Source organism: Dasypus novemcinctus, chromosome 29, assembly GCF_030445035.2.
Source record: "Dasypus novemcinctus isolate mDasNov1 chromosome 29, mDasNov1.1.hap2, whole genome shotgun sequence".
Taxonomy (NCBI): Eukaryota; Metazoa; Chordata; class Mammalia; order Cingulata; family Dasypodidae; genus Dasypus; species Dasypus novemcinctus.
In genome coordinates, this window is record NC_080701.1 from 15995069 (window position 1) to 16003025 (window position 7957).

General features: G+C 42.9%; 1 protein-coding gene across 10 annotated transcripts in view; it reads right to left on the reverse strand.

Moving 5' to 3' along the window:
- FUT10 (fucosyltransferase 10) overlaps positions 1-7639 on the reverse strand; it is a 119824-nt gene extending 112185 nt beyond the window's left edge. Inside the window, exon 1 of one of the 10 annotated variants that reach the window (XM_071212643.1) lies at positions 7480-7639. The gene's annotated coding sequence lies outside the window, so the exon portion shown is untranslated. Of the gene's footprint in view, positions 1-6971 lie in introns of all 10 variants that reach the window. The other 9 variants (XM_071212644.1, XM_004475174.3, XM_012518268.4 and 6 more) reach the window with 9 other exon arrangements.
- Between the last annotated feature and the right edge of the window lie 318 nt (positions 7640-7957).

Genomic DNA, 7957 nt, shown 5'->3' on the forward strand with positions numbered 1-7957 from the left:
CTAATAAATGAATTCTGCAAAGTGGCAGGATACAAGGTCAACACACAAAAATCAGTAATGTCTCTGTACACTAATACTGAACAATCTGAGAAGGAAATCAGGGGGGGAAATCCCATTTACAATAGCCACATAAAGATGCACATACCTAGGAGTCAATTTTACCAAGGAAGTACAGGACCTACATGCAGAAAACTACAAAACAACGCTAAAAGAAATCAATGAAGACCTAAACAAATGGAAACACATTCCATGTTCATGGACTGGAAGACAAAATATCATGAAGAGTCAATCCTACCTAAACTGATTTAGAGATTCAATGTAACGCCAATAAAATTCCAACAGCCTACTTTACAGAAATAGAAAAGGCAATTACCAAATTTATTTGGAAGGGAAAGTGCAAAGGGGTTCATGGTGATGAATGCACAACACTGTGATTACACTAAAAGCCAATGATTATGCACCCTGGACAGATTGTATGGTATGTGAATATATATCAATAAAATTGCTTTTTTAAAAAAAGAAATAATCTATTTAATTTTTTTTCTAAAAGGAAAAACTCTACACTCTTTAGAGTCACCTCTCAATCCCTCTATCCTTCCCCAGCCCTACATAACCACTAATCTAATTCCATCTTTAAAATTTGATTTATATTTACATTGTACGTGAATGGAACCATGCAATATGTAGTACTTTGTGTCTGGTTTCCTTCACTTAGCTCATTTTTTTTTCACCTGATATTAACATCTTGTAACATTAACATATATAACATTTGTTCAGTATCAATGTATTATACATGCAATTATTACTCATATTCATATTTCACATAAGTTTTACTATGCTATCGAGTCCCATGTTACATTTTTTAGCTTTTCCTTTAGTAATATAAATTAACTTAGACCAAGGATTCGTAAACTTTTTTTTTTTTGAGGTACAAAGGCCAAGGATTGAAACTGGGACCTCATATGTGGGAAACTGGTACTCAACCACTGAGCCACAATGGCTACGCTGAGTTGGCTCTTTTGTTTGTTTGCTTGTTGTTTTGCTCATTTTTAAGAGGAAATGGAGGCGGCAGACTTGGCCCAGTGGTTAGGGCGTCCGTCTACCACATGGGAGGTCCGCGGTTCAAACCCCAGGTCTCCTTGACCCATGTGGAGCTGGCCCATGTGCAGCGCTGATGCGTGCAAAGAGTGCCCTGCCATGCAGGGGTGTCCCCCGCATAAGGGAGCCCCACGTGCAAGCAGTGCGCCCCATAAGGAGAGCCGCCCAGTGCAAAAGAAATTGCAGCCTGCCTCAAAATGGTGCCTCCCACAGGGAGAGCTGACACAACAAAATGACGCAACCAAAAGAAACACAGATTCCCGTGCCACTGACAACAGAAGCGGACAAAGAAGATGCAGCAAATAGACACAGAACAGAAAACTGGGGTTGGGGGGGGGGGGAGGGGAGATAAATAAATAAAAAATAAATCTTTAAAAAAAAAAAAAAAGAGGCAATGGAGATTCAACCCAGGACCTCCCACATGGGAAGTAGATACTCAACCGCTGAGCCACATCCACTCCCTCAACTGGTTTGTTTTTTAGCACTTTTTTTATTTATAATATTTAGATTATATAAATATTACAGAGAATATATAGGGGATTCCCATATGCCCCACTGCCCACATCTCTCCCATTTTCCCACATTGCAACATCTTTCATCAGTATGGTACACTCATTACAATTGATACATATTTTGGAGCATTGCCATTAAGCATGGATTATGGCTTACACTGTAGTTTACACTCTCTCCCATTTGACTCTGTAGGTTATGGCTGGATATATAATGGCCTGTATCTGTCGTAATGTCATTCAAGATAATTCCCAAGTTCTGAAATGTCCCCCATTACACCTGTTTTTCCTTCTCCCTAACCCCAGAACATGCATGAGTCACTACCTCCAAAACAATGGTATTTCTTCTATGGCTAGAATCACAATAAGTCTATAGTAGTAAGTTTATTTTAGTCCACAGTTCATTTCCCAATCCTGAGGACTCTGGGATGGTGATGCCCACTCCATTAATTGAGGGGGGGCCTCAATCCCCTATATCCAATGGATAGGACTCTCTTGCTTGCAGTTGTAGGCATTCTTGGTTCCTTGGTATGTTGTTTGCCATCATCTCCTCCCTGTTAGTTGTCCTTGGTGAGTTCATTGAACTGGAAAGGAGGTGTTACAGCTCTGTTGAGGTTCAGGGCTCAGCTGGTACATGGACAGCCCAAACATTTAAGTCTCTTGGATGTACACCTACCAACTCTAGTACTAATTACTAGTTCAAATAGTAGGACAAGAGAGTCAAGCATTGGGAAACCACTGCTGAGTCTAACTCTGTCATACTGGGGAGCATAAATACCACATTAGGGCCCACTGGCAAGGGGCCAAATTCCTGAGCTGTCTGCTCTGATTATAGTGTCCAGATGTCTCCATATCCCAGAGGATCTTCATTATTTGGGGCAGTATCTAGATTGGCTGTCACTGAGATCCTGTTGAGAAGTACATAAGCACTACCTCTGGGATGGCCTCCCGACTCACTTTTAAGTCTCTTAGCCATACAAACTCATTTCTTTAGCTTTTCCCCCTTTTGGTCAAGGTCTTTTTATTTTTCCAGATGCATTCCTTGTTGGTACTTGGTAGCAATCCCTCAGTGCCAGGGAGGCTCATCACCAGAAGTCATGTCCCAAGCTGGGGGGAAGTTATCACTTTTATACACTTAGTTTGGCTTAGAGCGAGGAGGCCACATTTGAGCAACAAGGAGTCTCCAGACAGGTAACTCTTAGGAACCCTCCGTCACTACACTAAGTTTCCATTTCAAGAGCAAAGGCTCGTAAGCATAGTCATCAATATCAAGGGTCCTTCAATGGACCATCCTTCTTTGCAAGTCATTGTTCCTATACTTGAGACATTCCTGTTGTTCCATTAGAAAATGTGGCAGAGGTCCCCCAGATGCGAATTTGATACTTTTGGTTATTGTGTGAATCTCTACCCACCATGACAATGCCCCATGAACATCTGAACACAATTTATATGCCTTACATGTACACCCAGGTGAACTTCCTCCCATGTATCCCCCCTCAGTGACACCAATGATCCTGCCCTGACACAGTTGTAGTCCTTCTGTGATCTAAAACCTCTTCAAAAATGAAGCCAAGGGAAATGGATATGGCTGAACCAATTGGGCTCCTGTCGCCATATAGGAGCTCCGGGGCTTGATGCCCAGGACCTCCTGGTGAGGGCACGCTGACCCATGCGGCGAGCTGGCCCACATGGAGTGCCGTCCTGCGTGGGAATGCCACCTGTGCGGGAAAGCCACCCCATGCAGGAGTGCCGGCCGACATGGAGAGTTCGCGCAGCAAGATGACACAACAAGAGACACAGAGGAAAGAAAATAAGACGACAGAGCAGAACAAGGAGCTGAGGTGGCACAAGACCTCACCTACTCCGCCTCTCACCTACTCCGGAAGGTCCCAGGATCAGTTCCCAGAGCCACCTAATGAGAATACAAGCAGACATAGAAGAACACACAGCAAATGGACAGAGAGCAGACAACGGGGGGAATGGGGGGAATGGGGGACGGAATAAATAAAATAAAAATCTTAAAAAAAAAAAATGAAGCCAATAAAATAGCCACATACAATAAGAAAATGAAATAATGATAGCTTTATACAAAAGTAAAATACAGAAAAATTAATGAAAAGCAAAAATATTTTTTTAATTGGGATATTAATGAAAAAATATTTAAAGGAAAAAACTTTTGACATTTTGCCTTTCATCACTGTAAGACTGTTGTCCTGTATGTACAGTGACATTTTCTTCCATTTATTCCCCCAGTGTCTTACTTTTTTTTTTTCATTTTTTCTTCAAAACACTTTTAGGTCACAGTAGAGTAACATATAGAATACGGGGGATTTCCATATACCCAACATTCTCCCTCTTTTCCCTTTTTCCCCATCAATAACATTTTGTGTGTGGATGGTACCTTTGTTACAACTGATACAAAAATATTGAAACATAGCTACTAACCATATGGTTTACATATTTGACCATATACTTTTTAAAAATCTGATAAAATTTAACATGGCCTGTATCCATCATCTCAAGATCATGCAGAACACCTCAACTGTTTTTTTTAAATACATTTTTTATTTTTAAAAGATACTTAGATTACATAAAATGTTACATAAAAAAATATAAGGGATTCCCATATGCCCCACTCCCCACACCTCCTACTTTTCCCTATAAAAACAACTTCTTTCATTAGTGTGGTACATTTATTGCAATTGATGAATACATTTTGGAGCATTGCCACACAGAAACGGATTATAGTTTACATTGTAGTTTACACTCTCTCCCACCCAGTTCTGTAGGTTATGGCAGGATACAGAATGGCCTGTATCTTTCACTCATTTGGTTTTTGACAAACCTACCAAGTCCATATTAACAGAACCTAACAGTCTCTTCAACAAATGGTTCTGGGTACAAAAGCAGCAAATGTTAAACGTTAAAATCTGACCTAGTTTGTTATGTCACAGAAGGCTTCCTTAGAGGCTGTGATTATCCTTTGGACATTTGATAAACAAGGGGCGATGTTTCCATGGTTTCCACTTTTACCCAATTTTCTTTATTAATATTTATTTGTGTTAATGTATTCCCTACTCTTTTAATTTTTAATGGACCTCATATTTTGCTGAGTGTTTATTTTTATGTAAAGGATGCTTTGGGTAGCAGATTTCAGTCTGGGAAGGTCACCCTCATCAACCAAATACATATCTCAGGAGAGACCAATAAAGAACATGAGAGAGCAAGGGAGCACTGGCAGGCCCCAGTGATGAAAGGTGGATAGAAGCTGTAGCCAGAGCACCTCACATTTCTATTACGGAACTGAAGGCGATGTTATGCTCACAATCTCTAATTCCAGACACACACCAAAGCATTCAAAGGATGCAGTACTAATAATATGACCACAAAAAAAAAAAAAATGGGTATTTAGGTCTATTTATGTAGAAACTACATAAAAACGTACACAGACAAAAAAAAAAAAAAAAAACTAATACAAAGCCCTGATCACCACATAAGCCTGTATTAGCAGCATTCAAAAAGAGATTCAGGAGGGTGGGTCTTAACCAGGATTACTCCAGTCCTTTACAAGCAGAAGAAATTCAAAGAGAAAGCCACAGGGACGAGCTGGAAGTTGGAAGTCAAGGAAATCATGAAGAAAAAAGAGGACATCACCATGTGATGTGAGGTGGGGATACAAGCCAAGGAACCCCAAGGGTCGCCAGTAGCCAGCATCAGAATGTTGCAGACTTTGGGGAGAAAGCATTGCCTTACTGACTCCTTGATTTTAGACTTCTAAACTCAAAACTAAACTCAAAACTCAATACCTATTGTTTAAGCCAACACATTGTGTGGTATCTGCTATAACAGCCTGGCAAACTAATATCTCTGGTTTTGAATAAAGAGGCAATGAAGGACAAAAAAAAAAAAAAAGATTCACTCTAATAAGTAAGGCCCTGGAGCCAGCTCCTAAGGAGCTTTTTCATCTTTGTTTGTCCTCTGATGGTCTTCTAAGTATTCTTTCTCCAAGAAGGGCTTCCATAACATGACAATTCTACTACTAGGCAGAACATCTGAATTAAAATCCCTCATCTACTTTTACTATCTATGTAATCGTGAATGAGAAATCTGCTAAATAACACTGACAAAATGTGCCTAATGACAAAGGGCTGGACCAGATGATCTGCTGAGGCTGCATCCCAAAATTAAGTTCTCTGATCCCAGAAAGACTGTCCAGGAGCAAAAACTCTCCATAGAAGAAAAGATTAAAGAGACAGTAATCAAGATCATTTGAGCCATCACAGACTAAGATTTCTGGAAAAAAAACAAAAGTATGTTTGTATATAAAAATTTAGATTAAATAATTTTCATTTTTTCCTAATAATTCAACACTAGCTTCTCGAAAACAAATTTTACTTACAAAAAGAAAAAAAGAGTATATGAAAAGTGTTGTGCAAATAAACAATTTTTTTTTTTTACCATTTTTAAAAAACCATATTCAGGAACACTATAACAAATGTTTATTGTAGAATTCTGCTAATTGAGTAAGGTATTGCATTCCCTTGCTGAAATCAGCCCTTTACAACCCAAATTTCAAAAGCATTTATATATATATGGGTCAGAAATGTCTCCATACTGAGGAATACTGACACATATATAAAGGAACATTACTGTTTCCTCAAATCATATTCTTCATTTCCTAAACAGAACACTAGTTTCAACAATTTTTCAAAAATTTTGTTTAGATAAAACCTGAAAAGTAACTACTTTTTTGAATAAAAGAGCAAAAACACAGTAGCAGCTGAAATTGTTTGTCATTCTCTGTTACACACTGCCACCTAGCAGGAAGTGAGCAAATACCGTTACTGCTGTACACGGTTTGAAAACCGGAGCAGACCGTAACGACGATCTGACGCTACAACACTGCCCCTGGTTTGTTGGTGCCGGAAGGAGAAATTTCTAAAACGGAGGGTGGGAGCTGTCTAGCTTGGCGTGTCTCCATCGTCAGTATGCAAACGCCGAGGCCGCGGACGGTCATAAATTCTTCATCCAAGACCACGCTGGGCCGTTGAGAAACAAAGACGTCCCCCAGCCACCGCCCAAGATGCTCCAGAGCCTGGGGGTGTCCCGTCTGGAGAGAAGGAAGGACGTACTAGCGGAAGGAGGTCCTCAAGACCAACTGACCCGACTCAAAATTGCACCCCGCCAGAGTGCAGCTGACATTCTACGGACCAAACCAACACCCCAAGGCGCGCCGGGCTTTCCACTATTTCAGGACGCCGGGACAGGGAGGAGGGGACAGGCTGTGCGAGCGGCGGTGGCAGGGACAACGGTGATTCTGCGCGTGGCACCTGCTCTCTATTAAAGAATCATCAAAATACCTACACGAGACAGGTCCATTCCGAAAGTGCCAGCCGGATATAAAAACACCTAAGAAGTGCCTTCAGCTCACGGGTTCCCGAAGCCCTCAGGTCTGGGGTCTCCGCCCAGGGCGCTTTCCCGGGTAGCTACGCCCTCCACGGCCGGCGCCCACTTCCGCACACTGTCGAGCCACCCCGGCGAGAGCAGGGCTTGGGGCGGCCCGCGGGTCCCTGCAGGCCTCCCCCCGGCGGCCTTGCAGAAGCCACCCGCGTTTACGTGTCAGGGAACGCCGGGTGGCAGGGCTGCCCCGGGTCTCCACGTTCCCCAGGCACACCCGCCTTCCTCAGCCGCAGCTTGTACTTCCCCTCAGCCACGGCGCGCGTTCCCTCACTCCTTTCTTCCTCCGGTTCCGTTTCCGGTCGGCAGCAACCGAGCTTTCCCCAGACACCCAAAGAAGTCACTTTCTGTTTCCCGGCACCACGACCGGCCCCCACCTACGATGCCTCAAACCAAAGAAGAGCGAGAGACTCACCCGCGCCTCGGCGGAAGGAGGCTCCCGCGCCCGCGGCCCCGCGCTTCCGGGCTTAGGGTTGGCGCCCGGGCTCAGCTCAGAGGAAAACGCGGAAGGAGGATCTGGGAAACGGCAAACAAAGCCACCCGGGAGAGCTGTGGACGCATCAGGGCCGGAAAATCCTGGATCCGGGTTTTCCCTGGTGTCCTGTTTGAAAGCCGGGGTTCTGGGGAAGACCCGCCTGACCTAGGCTGGTGAGCGGGAGCGCGGCCCACCCCTTCTGGAAAGTTTTTTTTGGACCTTGGAATGGTCCTGCGTGACACTGCAATGACAGATACAAGCCACTATAAATTTGTCAAAACCTATATAATTGTGCAGTGCAAAGTGCAAACCATAATGTAAACTATTGACCATGGTAGGATGGGTTTTTGATAAATTATTCAAGAAAATCCACTACATAATGACAAATTCTAAGTTCTTGGGGTAATTGGGTGTAAAT